The following is a 22,551-nucleotide window of genomic DNA, read 5'->3' on the forward strand; positions in this document are numbered from 1 at the left end:
CTAGAGTATGGATATCATTTGCATATATATAACACACATGACTACTAGAGTCATTTCAATTAAAATATCTAGAGTAAATTCCCTTCTCACTACACTTTACTAAACATAGTAATATATTGAAAGTGTCTTTATTTTTTGCACATGCACAGATGATATAGAAAAGAGCCAAAGAATTTAAACTTCACCATAATACCAAGTTGCATTTTTTTAAAGATTCTAAAATGCAAGTTTATTCTTCCAAAATTAAGTGGGAACCTTTGTGAATATATATTTTAATTTTATTAGGTTTAGATAGTCCAAATAATTCTTGTTCATGGGATGTATGGCTTAGTCCGAGACATAAATATGTTTGCAATTGCATAATTTTTTCTTTGTTAGCTCAAAGAAAATAATTTCATGGTTGTTTCTATTATAATTTATAATTAAACAATTTCTAATATTGGTTCTATTGAGGTCTACAATGGAGAATAACAATCTTGCTAGAAGTAACCTTATGCAATGTATTTATTGTTTTTTTGTTCCAATTTCATAAGACTAATTGAACTACATTCTTAAATAAAACTACAAGAATGGTGGTTCAACTTATGGCTTGTATTATTATTTCTATAATATAATTTTTTAGTAGATCCCAAGGAAGTTTCTAAATATTGATTTATTCAAAATAACAAAACTCTTAAATTGTATTGAACTGGGTCTAAAAAATAAATTAGATACGACTTTGGGGATGGTGCAAAATCACATAGTTGTTATTTGTCATTGGAGTAAAATTAAAGTTTTCCTTCTTTTGGTAGTTGAAGTTTATACTAAACAAGTAGGTATACGTTCACTATTTTCATTTCATATTCTGATCATAAATATTAGTTGTAAACATGTTTTCAGATTCTAGTTAAAGAAAGAGATGAGTAACTTGCATAACATAATTTATATATTAGTCTTGTCCATGAAATATAGACATAAGAAAAAAAATTAGAATGTTATAATTGATTGCTGAATAAATTAAATTAAGCATTTTTTAAGCAAGATAAAATTCCTATAAATAAATTAAATTCATGGACAAATTTATAAAAGACCATGGAATTCTTTAGATTAAAGGGATGAAATGTTACAAGTATGGTTAAAATCTTAGATTTGAAGATCAATTCTTACAAGTATTTTCTAGTGAATTCATATATTTGTATATTTTGGTGATAGAAAAATTTGGTCCTTGTAGAAAAATTTTACCTATATATAAAATTTACCTTTGAACTACTCGCCTCTAACCTGAATCTATAGATAGCTAATTGTATTTGTATGCTAAGAAAGTAGAAGTTGTTCAGAAAATGTGGATCAAGATTGTTGCTATTTGCTACTCCTTACAACTCACACCTTTCTATGAGTGGACATAGAAGAGTTAAAATGTGGGTTGTAGATGAGTTGATGTTCACAATGAAAATATAAGGCTTTACATGGGTAGATGTGTGAGAAGATTATGAGAAGCTTCATTATGGTGCAAGAAATTTACTAGGCTAGATGTGTGAGCAAATTGGGAGAAGCTTCATTCTGGTGGAGGAAATAATGAGAAGCTTGTAGACGGAAGTTGAAGTTTTGAATGTTATTTTTCGAGTTTAAAATTAAGATACATAAAAATTGAGTAATTAAGATACATAAATAAATTTTAAAAATAAAGTTCTTTCAACTTCTTCAAACTTTAGAATGTAAGAACTTAATATTGAAAAAAATTAATAATTTTGAGCACAATGAAAATAGTAGTTTCCTTACTCTAGTATTATATTTTAATTTTTACTTTTTCTGGTAGATAACCATGAAACACGAGGGGATGTCTCTAAATTTTTTCCTTAGAAGCACAAGCAAGCCATCAAAGGGATCTAGAAATTGATTGTCCATATTTTTTTGTATAGTATAATTATAAGATAAGCTACTATACATATATACACAAATTTGTATGATGAACAAGAAAGTTTATTATTAAATGAGGCATAAAAAGACTAAAAGAGTAAACAAACCTATGGACAAAAATCTAAAAGAAATAGCTCTTATGTATAAAATTTTGTGAGAGTCTGATTTCTTGACAACCTAGATGGGAATAGGAAAAGACAATCAAGGCATAAGACAAATTATTTATATCCTAAGAAAACAAGATTAATAGGCATTTCTTGAAATATTTTTTGTGTGTTCTTATAATTCATACAAGTCAGAAGCATAGAATGTGCAAATCCCTAGATATTGTCCTTGTCCTTGTTGTTGTAGTTCAAGAATACTATACAAGGCCTAACAAACCCAATTTTAAAAATAAAATGTCATACTGGTCCCAATTAGGACAAGAATTGTTTGTGAAATAGAAAAATCACAATGGGAAAGGTAGGTAGGAAATTATCTAATAACAAATATGGAAAACATGATTTACCTAGAATTTGTGAAAATTAACACTATTGCAGTCACTGATTATTAATCTCCTATCATAAACATTTATTAAACTACTAGAAATAAATTCACAGTTAATATCAAAAAATAACACAACTACAACTTCACCAATAAAACATGGAAAGAAATTCGTAACACAGAGAACACAATATTTTTGGACAAATTGTCCCTGGAAAAATCCCTATGGAAAGACCAATTCTACAGATGGAAAATATATTAACTTCAGCAAATCAATAGATACAAAATTCCTTGCCTCTCACCAAAAGAATTCAAATAACCTCTCAATTTCTCCAGTTGATATTCCTCAATGCTATTCACAATGCTATCATTGTGCCCATGCTAACATTGCAAGACTATTTTCTATCACTACAAACTCATTTGCTAACACTGCAAATGCTTCTACAACTTGTGTTCCTCTATTCACCTATTCACCAAATTCCTCATTTGACCCCCATTTTGTACTACCTAACCAAGAGGTTTCTAATTGCTTCTTGATCAGGACAAAATAATCAAGAAGTTTCTAGTTGCTTCTTGATTAAGACAATCGAACCAATAGGTTACTAGTTGCTTCTAGAAGGAGTCAATTAATTAACAAATATTTGTTAATTAATCTCATAAGGATGAATAGCTATCCAAGCTACCTAAAACTAACACTCCCTCTTAGTGAGGAAGTTATGCTACATGATACCTAACTTATCTCTGAAGAAGATGAATTCAGCTTTCCTCAATGCCTTAGTCAGAATGTCTACTACCTACTCCTCTATAGGTATGTACTATAGCTAAACAACCCCTTATTGTACATAATTTTTGATGAAGTGATATTTGATGTCTATATATTTAGAGCTATCATGCAACACTAGATTCTCAGACAACTTGATGGAACACTGATTATCGTAGTGTATCACAACAGTCTCAACCTTCTGACCACACAAGGTTACTGACAACTTCCAAATCCATATAGATTCACATATTGCCATACTAGCTACTATATATTCTGCTTCTGCTAAACTCAAAGCCATAGATTTATGCTTCCCACTCAAAAAAGATACAACTCCTAATCCAAAACTATTAAAACGCGTTGAAGTGCTCCTTCTATCCATTGTACTTCCTACCCAATTTGCATTAGTATAGCTCATCGACCTGATACCTTCACCTCAAACATATCTGGTCCCATAATTAGCTATACCATGCAAGTAATGCAATACATGTTTTTTTGTTGTGAAATGCATTCTTTTCAATATGCATATGTGGGTCTCTTTGTTTGTGTGCTATAAAGCCTTCTAGTTGCTCTATGTATACCTCCTCCTTCAACTCACCATTAAAGAATGTTGTCTTGACATCCATTTGATGGATCTACTATCCCATTTGTGCTAAAAATGAGATCATAGCTCATATAGAAGGATACCTAGCCACTGATGTAAATGTTTCCTCATAATCTATTCCCTCCTTCTAAGAGAGCACCTTGGCCACAAACCTTGCCTTGTATTTCTTGATGCTACCATCTGCACTGTGCATTATCATATAGATCCAACATGATCCAACAACTACCCTATTTATTTGTCTAGGCACTAACTCCCTCCTTATAGCTAGAAGGTTCACTTTATACCAACTAACTAACTAATGCTACATACCCATTAAATTTGGCTAGTTATCTCCTCTATCTAGTACTCTTCCTAGGAGCTCGCATAAACTCTTGAGTATCCATTTGTGTCTCTTACCTATGAAAGTTTCCTTTGGTGTCATCCTCCCTTGTGGCTTGTGTGGAACTCTATTTTGAATGTAGACTATTATACTACACACTTTTGTCCATAAGTAGCAGGGCATATCCTAGTAATGTAGCATAGCCCTTGCCACATCTAATATAGAATGGTTCTTCCTCTCAGCAACTCCATTCTGATATAGATTGTAAGGAACAATTCACTATCTCTTGATTCCTTCTCTGATAGAAAATGTCTCAAAGTTATTTCGTTTCTACTCACCTCTATTGTCTAACCAAATAACCTTTATCATTTTTCCTGTAGAGTTCTCCACAAGAGCCTTGAACTCTTGGAACTGACTAAAAACCTCATCCTTGGTCTTCAAGAAATATATCTAGGTCTTCCTAGAGAAATCATTGATAAAAGTAACATAAAACTCATATCCTCTAATAGACCTTGTCAACATCGGTCCACATACATCTAAATGTACGAGATCAAGAAGACCTTCAGATATGGTGTCACTCCTTGGAAAATATTCTTTCACAAAGTTCCCTACCACACATTTATTACATACATCATCATGCTATGTGCTCACCTCTACAACACCTGTCACTATCTCAGGAAGAAATTTGAGTACTTAATGATGAATATGGCTCTTCCTTCTATGCCATAGCTCTCCAAGATCTCTAAGATTAGTGTTTCTCATGAGTATCTTAGGAGTATCAAACTGCAACCCCTTAAGGAAACCACTCCTAACTCCAATAGTTATGGGTGACTTCCAATCCTTGTGCTTTATCAACACATGTGTCCCTCTAAAGAGTACATTGTAGCCCTTATCCAAAAGAACATATATAAAAATAAAATTAATACCTAAGCTTGGCACATGAAACACATCACGAAATGGAATTATCTTTCCATTCTCCCTCTAAAACTAAATTGTCCCTTTCCCAACTAGGTTGAGTTTGGACAAGTTCCCCATAGAAATATGGGCATTGATTTCCTACTCCTTATAACTAGAGAAGTACTCTTTGACTCCTACCATATGAGATGATGCCCCACTATTTATAAACCAGATTGTCTATGAGGTTGAGCTCACCATACAAGCTATAAGTGCAAACTCATCTTCTAGTCTAATGGATAGTTCTTTTGCACTTGCTGAAGCTACCACCTAATTCTTTGTATTCTTCCTTTCTAGGAAATCACTGACATAGTGACCATACTCATGATATCCAAATCACTTGACCTTAGAAAGGTCCTTCTTCATCTTATCACTTTGTGAATTCAATCATTTCCTAGATCCCTTCTTTGCTTTTCTTTTCTGCACTATGAAAATGTTATCCTATTCCACCTTAGTTTTCTCATTCTTGTTGACCCCATTGACAAGACTTAGTCTAAAATCCAATAGAGTGAAATTAGTCCATAGTTGATCACAACTTGGTAAGGTATCTCATCCATGGACAACTTGAACAAAGACACTCCATTGTTTAGAAAACCCATTTAGTGCTATTCTCACTAACTCATCATCACTTGGACTATCTCCAATAGTTGCTAATTCATCTTTAAAAAGTGTAAGCCTTGTGAGGTAACTTGTAACATCTTCTCCCTAGTTCATTTGGTTATTCCCAACTTCTCTTTGAGAATCATCTTCCTATTGGTGGTAGCATTCTGGTACAGATTTAGAATGGCATCCCACATCTTCTTCACCATGTCTAGTGCTGAGATATGTGGAAAAATATTATCATTAACACCATCAAGGATTATCCTCCTCACCTTGGCATCATCCTTCTTATATTCTAAAAGTTGTGTCACATTCATTAGTATAGCTACAACAATGGTAACATAATCCTTGATACCATTCTCTTCCAACAATAAAGAAATTTTTGCCTTCCAGACACCAAAATTTGAGGCACCATCTAGTTTGTTTTGATCTCTCAAAGTAGCTAAATCCATATCAAGGGATTAAAGCAATAATAATTCTAAAGAGATCAATACTTAATTTCTTTCCTAGGGAAAAAATTTTCTACTCTCAACACTACTTTGATACCATGTGAAAATTAACACTATTGTAGTCACTGGTTAATAATATGCTATTGTAAACAATTATTAAACTACTGGAAACAAATTCACAACTAATATAAAAAAAAACTCTACAACTTCACCAATAAAATATGAAAATAAATTCATAACATAGAGAGCACAATATCTTTCGATAAGTTGTCCCTAGAAAAACCCCTAAGGGAAAACCATTTTTGTAGATGAAAACTATATTTACTTTAGTAAATCAAGAGATACAAAATTCTTTGCCCCTCACTGGAACAATTTAGAAAACCTCTCAATTTCTTCTACTGATATTCCCCGTTATTTTCCCTAATGCTATCACTACGCCCTTGCTAACACTACAAGACTATTTTCTATGACTATAAACTCATTTGATAACAATGCAATTAGAGATTTTCCCAAGATAATAAAGCCTACTAATGTTGTGTTCAAAGAATTTATTTTGGCTAAGCAGAAGAAAGTGTCCTTTCCTAGCAAGAAGTTTACTACCATAAAGAACTTGAAAATCATTCATATAGATTTAAGTGGTCCTTGAAGAACAAGAGGATTCTATGGTGAAAGGTACTTTATGATTTTTGTTAATGATTTCACTAGAATGATGTGGCTAGCATTACTTTAAAAGAAATCAGAATCTTTTGAGATGTTTAAGATATTTAAGAGAAGAGTTGAAAATGAATCTAGTGTTAAGATAAAATGTTTAAGACTAGATAGGGGAGAAGATTTTACCTCTAGAGAGTTTAACATATTTTGTGAAGTGAATGGAATAAAAAGATAGCTATCTACACTAAGAAAACTTGAGTAAAATGGGATTTCTAAGTTGAGAAACAAATCTGTAGAAAAATCTGCAAAGGCAATGTTATTTGAGAATAATGTCTCAAAGACATTTTGGAGAGAAGTTGTTAATACAATAGTGCACACTCCGAATAGAGTATAGATTAGATAAGGTATGAGTAAGACACATTATGATTTATGGTTTGGTCATTCACCATCAGTCAAATATTTAAGAATATTTCGGAAAAAATGTTACATTGACAGAGATGATGACATTGGTAAGTTTGATCCTAGAAGTGATGAAGGTGTGTTTCTTGGTTACTCATTAAAGAGAAAGGCATACATATGTTTCAACTATAGAACTAAGAGAATAGTTGAGTGCAAAAATGTAAGAATTTATGAAAAGTTTGGTACTAAATGAAATATGGCAGATTATAATTTTGATGAAGAAGAGGATAATTCTAGAATTGTTAGACAGAATGCTAAAGTTCTTTTTGAGACTAACAATGACCTGCAGAATGATGTGCTATATGTTGAGCATAGAGAAGAACAAAGGTATGAACCTAGGGATGAGATAAGATTTGCGATGTCAACTCCTACCTCTAGTGGAAACATGACAAAGAATCATCCTCCAGAGTAGATAATTGGAAGCAAAGATAATTTAGGTCAAATGATAAGGAAAAAAGTGAATGAGGAACTATGTCTAATTTCTCAAGTGAAACCTAAGAGCATAGATGAAGCTTATAAGATTATCATTGGATTCAAGAAATAAAAGAAGAATTGGATCAAATTGTGAAAAATAAGACATGGGAATTAGTTCCTAGACCTAAAGACAAGAATGTGATAGAAACCAAGTGAGTATTCAAGAATAAGATGAATGAGCAAGGAGAAGTTGTGAGAAACAAGTCTAAAGAAACTAGTAACCTATTGGTTAGGTTGTCTTAATCAAGAAGCAACTAGAAAATTATTGCTTAGGTTGTCTTTATCAAGAAGCAACTAGAAACTTCTTTTTGAGGTTGTCTTGATCAAGAAGCAACTAGAAACCTCATGGTTAGGTAGTACAAAAGTGGGGTCAAGGGAGGCATTCGGTAAATAGGTGAATAGAGGAACACAAGTTGTAGAAGCATTTGCAATGTTAGCAAATGAGTTTGTAGTGATAGAAAATAGTCTTGCAATGTTAGAAAGGGCACAGTGATAGTGTTGGGGATAGCGGTGGGGAATATCATCAGGAGAAATTGAGAGGTTGTCTAAATTCTTCCAGTGAGAGGCAATGAATTTTGTATCTCTTGATTTCCTAAAGTTAATATAGTTTCCATTTACAAAAATGGTTTTCCCTTAGGGGTTTTTCTAGGGACAATTTATCCAAAAATATTGTGTTCTCTATGTTATGGATTTGTTTCCATATTTTATTGGTGGAGTTGCAGTTTTGTTATTTTTTGATATTAGCTTTGAATTTATTTCTAATAGTTTAATAATTGTTTATGATAGGAAATTAATAATCAATAATTGAAATAGTGTTAATTTTCACATGGTATCAGAGCAATGTTGAGGGGAGACAAGCTTTTCCCTAGGAAAGAAATTAAGTATTGATCTCCTTAGAATTATTATTGCTTTAATTCCTTGAGATGGCTTCAACTAGTTAGAGAGATCAAGATAGATTAGATAGTGCCTCAAATTTTGGTGTTTGGAAGGCCAAAATTTCTTTATTACTGGAACAGAATGGTATCAAGGATTATATTATTGTTGTTGTAGCTATACCAATGAATACAACACAACTTGTAACATATAAGAAGGCTGATGTCAAGGTGAGGAGAATTATCCTTGATGGTGTCAAAGGTAATTTTTTTGACATATCTCAGAACTAGACATGGCAAAGAAGATGTGGGATGACATTCCAAATCTATACCAGAGTGCTACCACCGATAGGAAGATGATTCTCAAAGAGAAGTTGGAGAATACCTAGATAAACTAGGGAGAAGATGTTACAAGTTACCTCACCAAGCCTAGAATTATCAAGGATGAGTTAGCAGCTATTGGAGATCGTCCAAGTGATGATGAGTTAGTGAGAATAACCCTAAATGTGTTTTCTAAACAATGGAGTGTCTATGTTCAAGTTGTCAGTGGATGAGATACCTTACCAATTTGGGATCAACTATGGATTAATTTCACTCAGGAGAAATTTAAACTAAGTATTTTTAGTGTGGCCAACAAGAGTCAAAATAGTGAGGTGGAATAGGAAAATGTTCCCCTAGTAGGGAAAGGAAAAGAAAAGAAGGGATCTAGCAAAGGATCAAATTCACAAAGTGATAAGAAGAAGGACCTTTCTAAGGTCAAGTGCTTTGGAAGTCACAAGTATGGTCACTATGTTAGTGATTTCCTAGAAAGGAAGAAGACAAAGAAGCAAGTGGCAGCTTCGGCAAGTGCAAAAGAACTCTCTATTAGACTAGAAGATGTGTTTGCACTCATAGCTTGTATGGTGAGCTCAACCTCATAGACTATATGGTATATAGATAGTGGAGCATCATTTTATATGACAAGAGTTAGAGAGTAATTCTCCAATTATAAGGAGGAGGACACCAATATCCAGATTTATATGGAAAACTTGTCCAAACTCAACCTAGTTAGGAAAGGGACTATTCAGTTTTAGAGGGAGAATGGAAAGATAATTCCAGTTCATGATGTTTTCTATGTGCCAAGCTTAGGTATTAACTTGATTTTGTATCATTGCTTCTAGATAAGGGCTATAATGTACTCTTTAGAGGGACACTTGTGTTGATTAAGCACAAAGATTAGAAGTCACCCATAACTATTAGAGTTAGGAGTGATCACCTTAACATGTCGCAATTTGATACTCCTAAGGTACTCATGAGAAACACTAATCCTAGAGATCTTGGAGAGCTATGGCATAGAAGGAAGAGCCATATTCATCATGGAGAACTCAAATTTCTTTGTGAGATAGTGACAGGTGTTCTAGAGGTGAGCACAGAGCATGATGATGTATGTAAGGGATGCGTGTTGGGGAAGTTTGCAAAAGCATCTTTTCCAAGGAGTTACACCAAATCTGAAGGTGTTCTTGATCTAGTACATTCAAATGTGTGTGGATTGATGTCGACAAAGTCTCTTAGAGGATATGAGTACTATGTTACTTTTATCGATGATTTCTCTAGGAAGACCTAGATATACTTCTTGAAGACCAAGGATGAGGTTTCAGTTAGTTCCAAGAGTTCAAGGCTCTTGTGGAGAACTCTACAAAAAAGAAGATAAAGGTTATTTGGTCAGCCAATAGAGGCAAGTACAAAGGAAATGATTTCCAATAGTTTTGTACCAGAGAAGGAATCAAGAGAGCATGGACTCTTCCTTATAATCCATAGTAGAATGGAATTTTTGAGAGCAAGAAACATTCTATATCAAATGTGGCAAGGGCTATGCTACATGACTAGGATATGCCTCATTGCTTATGGGTAGAAGTGTCTAGTGCAAAAATCTACATTCAAAATAGAGTTCCATACAAGCTACTAGGGAGGATGACACTAGAGGATACTTTCATAGGTAAGAAGCCTAATGCTAGCCATTTCATAATATTTAGGACTTTGGCATATTTTCATATTCTAGGGGATACTCGTACCAAGTTAGATCAAACTGTAGAGAGGGGGTACTTTTCTATTTATAGTGAAAGCTCAGAGGCATATAGAATTTTTATCCCCATGAACAAAAGAATTATTGTCAAGCATTATGTAGAGTCCATGGAGGACAAAGCATTTAGAAGGTTTAGAGATTTTCTAGTAGATGATTAGAGTGATTGATTAATAGAAACTCCAAGGGCTAATTAAGGATAGCAAAGCACAAGTACAGTTACCAATACAAGTGTAGGCTCGGGTGATGAAGATTCATAGATAATGGATCAATATGCGCAACAAGAAATGCATCTAGAAGAATAAGAGGTTGATATTTCATCCTCTAAAATTAGCAACAGGAATTGTAAGGTTCAATAGACAGGAATGGATACTCAGGAGTTTGTGGGAGCTCCTAGGAAGAGTACTAGATAGTAGAGATAACTAGCCTAGTTCAATGACTATGTGGTATTAGTTAGTTAGTTGGTAGATAGTGAAACTTCTAGCTATAAGGAGAGAGTTAGTGTCTAGACCAATAGATAGGGAATTTGTTGGATCATGTTGGATCTATAAGATAAAGCATGGTGCTGATGGTACCACCCAGAAATACAAGGCAAGGTTTGTGGCCAAGGTGCTCTCTCAGGAGGGAATAGACTACGTGGAGACATTTACATTAGTGGCTAGGTATCCTTCTATATGAGCTATGATCTCATTTGTAGCACAAATGGGATGTCAATATATCAAATGGATGTCAAGACAACATTCCTTAATGGTGAGTTGAACGATGAGGTATACATAGAGAAATTGAAAGGTTTTGTATCACACAACAAAGAGACTCATGTATGCATATTGAAAAGAATGAATTAGACAACAACCAAGAATGTATTGCATTACTTGTGTGGTATAGTTGAGTATGGGATCAGATATGTTCAAGGTGAAGGTATCAGTCTAATGGGATATACTAATACAGATTGGGTAGGAAGTACAATGGACAAAAGGAGCTCTTCAGGGTGTTGTTTCAATTTTGGATCAGGAGTTATATATTGGTTCAACGAGAAGTAGAAATCTATGGCTCTAAGTTTAGAAGAAGTAGAATATATAGAAACTATAATTGTCACATGTGAATATATATGGCTTCAGAAGTTGTTAGTAGCCTTTTTTGGTCAAAAGGTTGACACTACTGTGATACACTATGACAATTAGAGTTGTATCAAGTTCTCTGAGAATCCAGTGTTTCATGATAGGTCTAAACATATAGACATCAGATATCACTTCATCAGAAATTGTGTACAATAGGGGGTTGTTAAACTATAGAACATACCTATAGAGGAGTAATTAGTAGACATTTTAACTAAGGAATTGAGGAAGGCTAAATTCATCTTCTTCAGAGATAAGTTGGGTATCATGTAGAAAAACTTCCTCACTAAGAGGGAATGTTAGTTTTAGGTAGCTTGGAAAGCTATTCGTCCTTATGAGATTAATTAACAAATAAATTTTAATTAATTGAATCCTTCTAGAAGCAACTAATAACCTATTGGCTAGGTTGTCTTAATCAAGAAGCAACTAGAAACTTCTTGGTTAGGTTGTCTTTATCAAGAAGCAACTAGAAACTTCTTGGCTAGGTTGTCTTGATCAAGAAGCAACTAGAAACCTCTTGGTTAGGTAGTATAAAAGGGGGGTCAAGGGAGGTATTTGGTGAATAGGTGAATAGAGGGACACAAGTTGTAAAAGCATTTGCAGTATTAGCAAATGAATTTGCAGTGATAGAAAATAGTCTTGCAGTATTAGCAAGGGTGTAGTGATAGTGTTAGGGATAGCAGTGGGGAATATTAGTGAGAGAAATTGAGAGGTTGTTTTAATTCTTCCAATGAGAGGCAAGGAATTTTGTATCTCTTGATTTGCTAAGGTTAATATATTTTCCATTTGCATAACGGGTCTTTTCTTAAGGGTTTTTCTCGGGACAATTTGTCTAAAAATATTGTATTCTCTATGTTATGAATTTCTCTCTATGTTTTATTGGTGAAGGTGAAGTTGTGCTATTTTATGATATTAGCTCTAAATTTTTTTCTAGTAGTTTAATAAACATTTATTATAGGAGATTAATAATTAGTGACTACAATAGTGTTAATTTTCATAGATTCTGGGTTAGTAATGTTTTCCATATTTGTTATTAGATAATTTTCTACCTACCTTTCCCTTTGTGATTGTTCTATTTTGCAGACAATTCTTGTTCTAATCAGGGCCACTAAGGCATTTTATTTTTAAAATTAGGTTTGTTAGGCCTCACACAGTATTTTACAACTATAACAACAAGGATAAGGACATGTTCTAGGGGTTTGCACATTCTATGCCTCAAAGTCATACAAATTTTAAGGATGCACAACAAATATTTTAGGAAATGTCTATTAATCTTGTTTTCTTAGGTTTTATGTGAAATCTATGTACATTTTTAGTTGGGTTATAAATAATCTATCTTACACCTTAATTGTCTTTTCCTATTCCCATCTAGGTTGTCAAGAAATTAGGCTCTCACAAAATTTTCTATATAAGAGCTCTTTCTTTTAGATTTTAGGCCATAGGCTTGTTTTCTCTTTCAGTCTTATTATGCCTCATTTAATAATAAGCTTTCTTGTTCATCATACAAATTCATGTATATATGTATAGTAGCTTATCTTATAATTATACTATACAAAAAATCTAGACAATTGACTTATGGATCCCTCTGATGGCTTGCTTCTACTTCTAAGGAAAAATTTTAGAGACATCACCTTGTGTTTCATGGCTATCTACCAAAAAAAGTAAAAATTAAAATATAATAGTAGAATAAGGAAACTATTTTTTTCACTATGCTCAAAATTATTAATTCTTTTCAACATTAAGTTCTTACATTCTAAAGCTTGAAGAAGTTGAAAGAACTTTATTTTTAAAATGTGTTTATGTATCTTAATCCCTAAATTCTTATTGATTACTTTCAATTTTCCTAGGGATAAAATTATTTTTTTAACTCAAAAAATAACATTCAAAACTTCAACTTCTGTCTACAAGATTCTCCTAATTTCCTTCACTAGAATGAAGCTTCTGCCAATCTGCTCACACATCTACTCTTGTAAATTTCTTGCCCCAGAATGAAGCTTCTCATAATCTTCTCACACATCTACCCATATAAAGCCTTATATTTTCATTGTGAACATCAACTTATTTGCAACCCACATTTTAACTCTGTTGTGTTCACTCATAGAAAGGTGTGAGTTGTGAGGAGTAGCAAATAGCAACAATCTTGATCCACATTTTTGTAACAACTTCTACTTTCTTAGCACATAAATGCAATTATCTATCTATACATTCAAGATAGAGGTAGGCAGTTCAAAAGTAAATTTTATATATAGGTAAAATTTATCTATAGGGACCCAATTTTACTATTGCCACAATGTACAAATATATGAATTCACTATAAAATACCTTTAAGAATTGATCTTCAAATCTTGGATTTTAACCATGCTTGTAACATTTCATCCCTTTAATTTGAAGAAATCTAAGGTCTTTTATAAATTTGTCCATGAATTTAATTTATTTATAGGCAGTTTATCTTGCTTAAAAAATACTTAATTTTATTTATTTAGCAATGAATTATAGCATTCTAATTTTTTTTCTTATATCTATATTTCATCGACAAGACTAATATATAAATTATGTTATGTAAGTTACTCATCTCTTTCTTTAACTAAAAACTACTCATATCTTTCTTTAACTAGAAACTAAAAAACATGTTAACAACTAATATTTATGATCAGAATATGAAATGCAACTAGTGAATGTATACCTACTTGTTTAGTATAAACTTCAACTATCGAAAGAAGGAAAATTTTAATTTTACTCCAATGACAAACAACAACTATGTGATTTTGCACCCTCCCCAAAGTTGTTGACAAATTGTTTGATTCTTGAATTCTATAATATTCCATCCACAAGACTATTTGCAATCCATATCGAAGAATGATATTCCTCATTTCCCCTATTTTATTATTTTATTATTTTATATAAAAATATGAAATTGTTTCTATGTCCTATAATTGTACCATATTTTTTTAATAGTTTTTAAAGGTGACCTTTTTTATGTCTATAATATTGAGTACATGTTATAGGATCCATTTCCATAAGGTGTTAAATGTTAGCCTCATTACTTTAGTTGACATATTCTCTACCTTTGTCAATTTTTCAACAGTGCAGTAATCATTGATACTAATGGTTCTCACAAGTGCTCAATAGTTAAGAATATCAAGAAAGATGTTAGAGCTTCTACCTTCCTTAACATTGCATAATATTTTTTTTTTAAATATCTTTTTTCTAGTAGTGTTGTTCTGTTTAGTTGACCCTTAAGAATTCATGTTGATATACTTGATATAGTTTTGTCAGTGATTATTTTGATTTCTATAAAGGAAAAAAAATAAAATAGTAGTGTCTATTGAAATCTCACCACTAAAATGAAGAATCTCTAATCATGTAATTTTTAGATACGTTCATCATATCTTTATGTCTTCATCTTAGCGAGAATAAAAAAAGTAGAGTAGGGAAATTCATTTCTTTACCATTTGTATCCTTGGAAATTTCATGTGGTTGATTTCCTTGACCACATGCTACTTCAATAATTTTATCATTCAAGTCATATGTAATTCATGACTATGGAAATCCATGTACAATTGTATCAGTATGTACTTTTACACCACTTATACTTCTACTATCTTCACTATTTAAATCTATTTAAATATGTGCATTTTGTATTCAATAACTTTCAAAATGATATTGTTTTATTTTGTTGTTACATTTTTCAAGTCTATTATAATGTTTTCTTGTTTGTATAATTATCCTTCACATAAGAGTTTCAATTATTTCATTACTATTTATGATTGAATTATTCTAACTACATCGAGGTAATTTTATTCTAGCTTTCATTCAAGTGAAACTATTGTAGTTTTTTTCTCATTTATTGGTCGTAGAAGCAATTTTTGTTATTCTATTTATTTATTGGAACATTAATAATAAAATAAGTTATTCCTATTTGAGATTTTCTATGTCTCCATTGTCTTATTAGAGAAAAAGTAATTTATTGTTAGATAAGCCTCTCCTCGAGTTCAAATTGACCTAAAAACTGTAGGGGAATTGCATTTATCCTTATAAATTATAGAGAGGCATATTGTGGGAATTAACCATTATGCAACATTAGTTTTTATTATTAAAAAATTATTATATTGAAGTCTATGCATATTGCATTTGAAAATTTTTGGTATGATTCTAGCTTTTTTATTTTAATCTTCTTAAATTTTGGAAACTAAATTTTCAAAAAATATATAGGGTTATTTTTGAGCTATTCTATTTGTTGTTAATTGTTGTTCTCATTTCTTAGTTTATTGTGTGTTAATTTTACTAGTAGTATTATTTCATAATATATGTGTGTACTAGTTGTATTTAAGAATATAATGTTATACATATTTTGGATTATTTCTTTACTTTTGAAAGCATTTAAATTTGAGTACTTCTTGATGACCACACACTAATTATCATATATATTATCTTTGACAATTAATGTAAACAAAAATGACCACCTTAAATGTTTCCATAAGAATAAGACATTCCCAATTTTATAATATACACTTTCAAGTCAACAATACATATATATTGATTGGGATTTTTATGTTTGCAAGTAATGTGCAATATAATAGTTAATTTTTGAAAAAAATACAAATTTTTATTGAATTGTAGAATTATTGTGAAATGTAAAGGCATAAACATTGAGAATGAAATTATACATTCATCTATTGAACATACTTTCATCATAATTTGTACTAGCTATAATCTCTATGGACAACATTGGTAAATAATTAAGGTATGATACTTTTTCCAATAGCAATCAAGTGATGTAAAAAAATATGATAAGTAATTTGTTGATATTGGATAGGGAACACAATGTTTTGTGAAGATGAATTGTTAAAAATAACCATGAATACTATTTTAATTATGAAATAGGATAGAATATATGCACACGCACACACACACACACACACACACATATGCATATATATATATATATATATGCATATATATATATATATATATATATATATATATATATATATATATATATATATATATATATATATATATATATGTATGTATGTATGTATATATATATATATATATATATATGTATGTATGTATGTATATATATATATATATACATACATATATATATATATATATATATACATACATATATATATGTACATATATATAAAAACATTAAGATCCTTAAAAGATAGATGTCAAAGAAACAATGTATATTTGTAAGAATTTGGCTTAGGCCAAAATTCACCCAAGAACAAAAGAACTCAACACAAGCACACAGTAGACCAAAATAGAGAAAGTATGATCTGAATGGTGATATTCATTCAATATGCCATACAACCATATGCAAGTACACTAGGAGAGCATGCACGTGCACACACACACACACACACACACACACACACACACACACACACACACACACACACATATCTTATCTGAAGCCATCAAAAAATAGTTATACTACCCCACTCAAGGGATACCACAAGGACAAAGATGGGCGTTGGTCTGTTAGTATTTCCCTTTTCCATCAAAATCATTGGATATTCCTTAATTCCTTAGTTATCCCTTCTGTTTGTGTGACCTAAAATAGCATGACTGCACATCCAAAAAAACTCTATTGTACTTGTTAGGAGGTTATAGAATCCTAAGAAAGACATAAATTTTCTTAAAAAATTGAGATCCTTAAAAGATAGATGTCAAAGAAACAATTTATATTTGTAAGAATTTGGCTTAGGCCAAAATTCATCCAAGAACAAAAGAACTCAACACAAGCACACAGTAGACCAAAATAGAGAGAGTATGATCTGAAAGGTGATATTCATTCAATATGCCATACAACCATATGCAAGTACACTAGGAGAGCATATATATATATATATATATATATATATATATATATATATATATATATATATATATATATATATATATATATATATATATATATATATATATATATATATATATAGCTTATTCAAAGCCATCAAAAAATAGTTATACTACCCCACTCAAGGGATACCACAAAGATAAAGATGGGCATTGGTCTGTTAGGATTGCCCTTTTCCATCAAAATCATTGGATATTCCTTAATTCCTTAGTTATCCCTTCTGTTTGTGTGACCTAAAATAACATGAATGCACATCCAAAAAAACTCTATAGTACTTGTTAGTAGGTTATAGAATCCTAAGAAAGACATAAATTTTCTAAAAACATTGAGATCATTAAAAGATAGATGTCAAAGAAACAATGTATATTTGTAAGAATTTGGCTTAGGCCAAAATTCACCCAAGAACAAAAGAACTCAACACAAGCACACAGTAGACCAAAATAGAGAGAGTATGATCTGAATGGTAATATTCATTCAATATGCCATACAACCATATGCAAGTACACTAGGAGAGCATGTATATAAAGGCCTCTAAGATGCATCTAGAATGTGTCTAGAATGTACTAGGAGATAAGCATGACAACTAAGCACATATCCTCTACAATAAGAGGATAAGCATGATGAGGTATCTAGAATGTTGTACAAACCATGTGCTCAGATAAAGTGCTTACTCCAAAGTGTATACAACTTGTGTAGAATTAGAGTGCAAACTCCTATGTTGTCAACATGACAACTCACAAGAGTATGCATACTCCTAGGAGACTAATAAATAAATAATAAAATATGCATTAACCTAAGTAAACTTAAGTAAGTGCAATAAGTAAATACTTATTTACACCAACAATATTAAATTAAAAATAGAAAGAAACACAAAATAAACATCAAAAAGTGATTTAAGAGCTTACAAAGGGAATCAATTACTAGAAAAAGAAAAAAAAGGAAAATAATTTAAACACTTCGGAGGATCTCGAAAGTATGCCTAGTTATCATTAAATCTATTTTAGATAAACTGAAGTGAATATTAATACTTTATTTAATTTGTTTACCAATTCCTACATTAGCTAGCTTTTTTGCTCCCTAATTCCCTTCATGATAAATGTGCTTGATTATTATTTTGTTGAAGGCTTTGCATAGTTCTAAAGTTGTCAAGAGCTTTGCATCTAGCTTCCAGTTAGAAAGAGCTCCTTTCTTAAAAGCATTTATAATTATGGTTGAGTCTCATTCCATTGCTAACTTATTTATTCCTAAATGTTTGCATAACAAGAGTCCATCTACTAAAGTAGAAATCTCTACCCAGTTATTAGGAGATTCTCCAATGTAGCTTGCTTTAGAAATAAGATAGAATATGTATCCTTGTCATTGTTAGAATTAAAATGTAAATATGTTTTCTTTGTACTCATTGACCATAATTCTATTGATATATTTAACCATTTGAAAGCCATTATATATAGAATGTGCCACCCCATAATACTCTTTTTATATAATGCACATTACTTGATGCTAATTTTTTTTTAAAATTCCTAAATAAGTAATGGCATGTCGTATACCACAGAATCGATATCATGTATCAAGATCCAACTCATATGATAATTCTTTCATTGAATCTACATCATGTTTTATGAGTGAAGGGAAGAAGTGATCTATAAGTCCTCTCCTTGGCTCAATTGAAGTAAAACAAAAACAAAGAAAAAGTTGGAGACTATCAAATAAACAAAAATGGTTGTAGTCTAAAAAGGTATGCATTTCCAAAACAAGTATCAATATTTTGTGCAATTTACTTTTAAAGAATTTATGTATAATAAAACAAGGACTTGTCTACAACTGAATACATTAAGATAAAATATGAGTTCCGTCAATCTATCATTAATCTCATGAATTATCCATGGTAAATAATTAAGGCTCTACCTTGATAGAAGAGTCAATAGAAATTAATTATATTAGATGTTGATGACCAAGAATGATTGATTTCCACTTCATTTCCTTGTAGAATTCAACATGAGTAATAGTACAAATTATAGAAGAAATTTTTAAAATCCACGTGCAAGTAAAATATCCATGGAAGTGTGAGGTGAAATGACCTAATCTCATTATTGGTACATAATTTAACCAAGAAATCAATTAATTACACAACTTATTACATACATGTTAATTTTAATACTCATTACCCATGAGGTTCAATTTTAAAGTGCTAATTATAACCTTATTATTCATAAATTGTGTTAGTAGTGTAGTATATATTAGCCATGTGCAACCTTGAGTTTGCCTGCATGCAATTTGAAAAGAACATAAAAAGAGCTTCCTCTGATACTTATTTCTTTTAATAAATGGGTTGAGTCATTAGTGGACACACTAGATGAAAGAGATCCACAAAAACTACATGATAGTAGAAATAGAAATTTGAAGATTTGAATTGGTTGTCACTATAATATTAAATTTTGCATAACTAAGATGATTTGGGTAATCACTCACTACTAATCTCCTTTCACAATATTAATTAAAATCTCAAATGCACTGGCATAAATGCAACACAATTTTCTTGATTGCACACCTTACTTAAAATTAGAGACCAAATCTCAATTTTATTGAAAAGACAAGAAGATTAGATTCATTTTTAAGAAGGTTGAGTACATTTGTGTTGCCAATTGATTCAAAGAAATTAGAAGTAAATAAAATAAGACTATAGGAGAAATGAATCCCTATTTAAAAAAATGATGATGTAAATTAGGTTCATGCTCTTAAATGTTATTTAGGTTAGATATATGAGAAGGTTGAAGCATAGCTGGTGGGAGAGACGAGAAAAATAAGAGGACAAAGACCTATCAAATTAGGGTACTATAGATTAGTTGTAGTACTATGTGTGTATATATCTATATCTATATGTATCCATGTGTGTGTGTGTGTGTACAAAAATATGAAAAACTAAGAAATGAGAGAAATTAGGGTATATCTATATATTTAACTTTTAATAACTCTATCCATATTATGGTAAGGGAAAAAATAACACAATATCCAATCACACTTACACTAACCCAAAATTTTAATAAATATTAGTGGTGTCAACAAATTGAAGTAACCAATAATGTTGTTAATACACAACTAATGCAATGAATTTGTATTACTCTTCACTAGTTGGGTAGTGTAAAACTTCTCATATCTTGACAAGTGCATGATAATTCTATTTTATACTAAATTAATTTTGATCTCAAGAAGAATTCTATAAAACCATAAATTACCCATATTTCCCTTCTATAAGAAGAATTTCAATTGATACCATCAAAACCTAAGTATGAACAAGGAAGTGCTTCAATTTAGAAATAACTAGATATGAAAGTTATTATAGAAGAGAATCCTTTATCGTGTGATGTTATAAATCTGCTCAATTCCTAACCCATCACACCCTCCAACTAATGACTTGTTTTTAAATTTAACTAATAGATTATTTGGTGTTTCAATTTTACTTCTCTTTTTAAAGGTGTGCCATCTACATTGGCTTGATAGAAAAATATAGCTTAATATCTTAATGGATAGGAAAGAAATCCTTGTTATAATAATATTATGACAATAAGAGGGTGTTGAAGAAAATGGTGCTTTAGTAACCCCCCAATCAATACTTTGATAACTGCTTAGAGAAAGGCAATTTTAAGAAAATTTATATAATGGAATGATTCTTTTATTTGAAATAGACCAATGATCTTTTCAAAAAATCAATACTAATGCACAAATCACTGCTTCAACAAAATACACAAATAAAATAATTTTAAAAGCCCAAATACATCCAATACAAGCTTTAAAAAATGTATTTTCTCTCTCTTGAATGCAATAATGTTCCAAATTTGTAGATATGTTACACAAAAGGCAAGGAACTTCTAAAAATAGGTGATAAGTTACTAAGAAATATCTTCATTAAATTTAAACCTACTAGTAGGAATGGAAAACCTTATCACATATTTAATGAGCATGCATTTACAACTAGTTGTATGGAACTCAAGAATGAAATATACATATACTATATTTATATCAAATAAAAACAATAAATGTAAAAAAAAAAATCACCCAAAAGAATTGAGTAGGTCAGATCTAAAGTAGCGTAATTTAAAATTGGAGTTTTCATCTGAAAGAGCAAAAAGGAAATATTACAAATCATTGGCCCAAGTCTCTCACTATTGCTCTAACAACATTATAATTATCTTCAACCCCATAATGCCAAAAAATATCTTGCAAATCTCCCAAACTAAACCCTAAACAAAAACCATCTTGTATGATCCCTGTCCTACCAAGCCACAACATCATAAGTGAAAAAAATGTGGAAACAAAAGAGGAATAGTTGATTGTTCAATCATTTGAGTAATTAAACTATAATCAAGATTGAGGAATAGTTATCCATGTCATTAACCAAAATCAAAATAATCATTACTACTTATTAATTTAGAAATTAGAATTTCAATTTAGTGATGTTGACCCACATGTCATCAAAAATAGCATATAAGATGATTTTTATACGTTGCATCACATGAAGAGTTTTCAAAAAGTTGACTCAAACATGTGTCCATCTGCAAGTCCGAACCTCCACACTCATCATACATTGTCTATCCTCTATCATAGATAGGACTATGGCCTATGTGCTTTTAACACACCAACCACAAGTATTTAGCTCCCCTGGGGTCCTCCCTAACATGAAGAACAAAACAATGAAATAACGATATACACATGCAGTAAGAGTTTAAATGGCTCTAGCCAAAGCATGTTCATAGCCTAATTTAGCTGATATAAGAAATGAAACATACCAAATAAATTCTAGCAAAACTAGTAGGTAGAGAGAAACTAAGATTACTATATCCATCTCTAACTCTAACCAATTACCACATCACACCAAACCATAAGGAGTGTAAATTACACTTAGGAAAACAACCATATATTAAAAATGTAAAATTTAGAGGATGAAATCATTTACATCTCTAAATGTACTCAGCATAACAATGATAAT

Source organism: Cupressus sempervirens, chromosome 11 (assembly GCF_028749045.1).
Source record: "Cupressus sempervirens isolate cs-2001-9-10 chromosome 11, ASM2874904v1, whole genome shotgun sequence".
Taxonomy (NCBI): domain Eukaryota; kingdom Viridiplantae; phylum Streptophyta; class Pinopsida; order Cupressales; family Cupressaceae; genus Cupressus; species Cupressus sempervirens.